The following is a 3,059-nucleotide window of genomic DNA, read 5'->3' as shown; positions in this document are numbered from 1 at the left end:
ATAAAACTATTTTTCAGAAATAAAAAAATGATAATTGGCATGTGCATATGTATTCACTCCCTTTGTTATGAAGCCCATAAAAAGCTCTGGTGCAACCAATTACCTTCAGAAGTCACATAATTAGTGAAATGATGTCCCCCCATGTGCAATCTAAGTGTCACATGATCTGTAATTACACATACACACCTTTTTGAAGGGCCCCAGAGGCTGCACCACCTAAGCAAGAGGCACCACTAACCAAACTCTGTCAAGAAGACCAAGGAACTCTCCAAACAAATAAGGGACAATGTTGTTGAGAAGTACAAATCAGGGTTAAAAAAAAAAAAAAAAAAATATCCAAATCTTTGCTGATCCCTAGGAGCACCATGAAATCTATCATAACAAAATGGAAAGAACATGGCACAATAGCAAACCTGCCAAGAGACGGCCGTACACAAAAACTCACAGACCGGGCAAGGAGGGCATTAATCAGAGAGGCAGCACAGAGACCTAAGGTAACCCTGGAGGAGCTGTAGAGTTCCACAGCAGAGACTGGAGTATCTGTACATAGGACGACAATAAGCCGTACACTCCATAGAGTTGGGCTTTATGGCAGAGTGGCCAGAAGAAAGCCATTACTTTCAGCAAAAAACAGAATGGCACATTTTGAGTTTGCAAAAAGGCATGTGGGAGACTCCCAAAATGTATGGAGGAAGGTGCTCTGGTCTGACGAGACTAAAATTGAACTTTTTGGCCATCAAATGAAATGCTGTCTGGCGCAAATCCAACACATCACCAAAAGAACACCATCCCCACAGTGAAACGTGGTAGTAGCAGCATCATGCTGTGGGGATGTTTTTCAGCAGTCGGGACTGGGAAACGGGTCAGAGTTTAGGAGTTGAGGGATCCATCTTTCCAGGGATATTCTTGCACAAAACCTGTTCCACTCTGTGTGTGATTTGAGGCTAGGATGGAGGTTCACCTTCCAGCAGGACAATGACCCCAAAGACACTGCTAAAGCAACACTTGAGTGGTTTAAGGGGAAACATGTAAATGTGTTGGAATGGCCTAGTTAAAGCCCAGACCTCAATCCAATAGAAAATCTGTGGTTAGACTTAAAGATTGCTGTTTTTTTTTTTTTTTTAAAGCCCATGGCGTGCATAACACACCCAAAAACTTCACCCGGTGCCAAAAAAATGTGCACACACATAAAGAGTGGTCACGAAAAAGTGCAACGGGTACACAGACGTGCCAATTCCCTGATCCCCTGGGGCATTAGGCTCCAGACGGGGACAAAGGTACTTTACAATGGTCTATCTGGCCGAAACCAGACAGGCCCCGTTCTCTGGAGGGCCTGCCGAGACAGGATCCACCCGAGTACTAGGTGGGGCTCCCCCGAAGGGAGACCCCATGAGAGAGGGCGAACTAAGCCAGAAGGCCATGTCCACCCCTTCCTAAGACTTTCAGGGCTAGCCCGAGGACCCGCATCCTTACTCATCACACAGTGAGACAACCGTGTACAAACACAATAGACAAAACGTGACAAACATAGGCATCAAATAAATAAAATAAATAAAAAGAAAGTGGGGAAGGGATGGTGGAGAGTGAAAAAGGTGACCATTGTGTATAAAAATGACCAGGCCCTCCGGCCAGGAATAAAAAATTCCTCTGATCCCAGCCAAAAGGCCCGGCCAAAGAGGCAGGTGCTAAAAAAGCGTGTTCTATGGTGCAGTGACTGTGGTGCCTCAAATCAAAGTGACTGCCACTCACAGTGATTATTTGGCACCCCTGGACTGCCACTCCAGGGGCACATACTCCATAGGCTTTCAAGACCAACCCTGGCCCACGACCTAGACCACAGCAGCCCCCACCGCAGACAGAAAAGGCATGAGGTTCAGGGAGCTTGGTGAGAGCCCTTGCCCCTAAGGCTCCACGTTACTCCCATTGCCCCTTCCAATTTCACATTCGGGTATATACTAACCACTCCCCCTCACCAGCAAAAGGGGAGTAAGCGTTCTCTTACCCGAATAACTGTCCATAGCTAGAGCTACCACAATCCAGGCCAGAAGGCCAGGGACCCGACCCTTCGGCCAGACCAAGATGCAGCACCCATCCTCACCAGGAGCACCCTTCCAGACGGCTCAGACTCAACCATTGGCCGGTCCCCAGTCTGTCGGGCAACTCAGCATAGTCCCTGCTGAGTACCGCCCTTCCAGGCACTATAACACCATTGGATTTGCTGGCCCTCCCCAACGAGAGTGACACATCGCCTTCCCTGGAAACTGATAAGAACAGATACTACACTTGATCTTAGCCAAAAGGCCGAGCAGCTCTTTTTTTGTTTATAGAGCAAAAGATAAAAACCGCAATGGCGATCAACCACCAAAAGAAAGCTCTATTTGTTGGAAAAAAGGACATCAATTTTGTTTGGGTACAGCGTCGCACGACCGCGCAATTGTCAGTTAAAGCGACATAGTGCTGAATCACAAAAAATGGCCTGGTCATTCAGCAGCCAAATCTTCCAGGGCTGAAGTGGTTAAAAATGTTTAACATTTTAGAATTCCTCAAATCAATTCAGATTATTTAGGTAAGGGAGGTAACGTTGAGTATTTGAGTGGTTGGCACAATTATCAGTGCTAAATGTATACATTTTTCTTTGTATATGGTAGAACTGAACAAGACATAGTTGTCCAAGTGGTACAGTTTCTCAATGGGTTCTTTTCTGTCACTCAGCAAAATACCTGGTCAAGACACCTTGTAAAGAAGTTGCTATTCTCTGACTCTTGGTTTTATGCTAGGAGTAGTGACATCAGTCACTAAATAAGTTACAATTTCCCAACCCAAATTAGTATAAAACATAAGATTAGCTTTTATCAGGGGATACAATTCTCACAGTTATAAAAACTTTGTAAAAGATTCTTTGAATTATTAAACTATTCAGCAACAGTGACAGAAATATTCCTTCAAGAAGATATTAACACATTTATTGAAAGCTACTCTTGAGCTGTTTCAAAAATAAAAAACAAATTCCCGACCACAAAGAAAAAAAAAAAAGAATACTATTCCAGCTACTTGCCCAC

General features: G+C 44.7%; 1 pseudogene; it reads right to left on the bottom strand.

The window, feature by feature from the left end:
• Positions 1–2,208: 2,208 nt before the first annotated feature.
• LOC141130884 (U2 spliceosomal RNA) lies at positions 2,209–2,313 on the bottom strand (annotated as a pseudogene).
• Positions 2,314–3,059: the final 746 nt, after the last annotated feature.

The sequence above is a fragment of the Aquarana catesbeiana genome, linkage group LG02, assembly GCF_042186555.1.
Source record: "Aquarana catesbeiana isolate 2022-GZ linkage group LG02, ASM4218655v1, whole genome shotgun sequence".
In the NCBI taxonomy this organism is placed as follows: Eukaryota; Metazoa; Chordata; class Amphibia; order Anura; family Ranidae; genus Aquarana; species Aquarana catesbeiana.
Note: the sequence above shows the minus strand (reverse complement) of the source record. Positions and strands in the feature narration are given on the sequence as shown.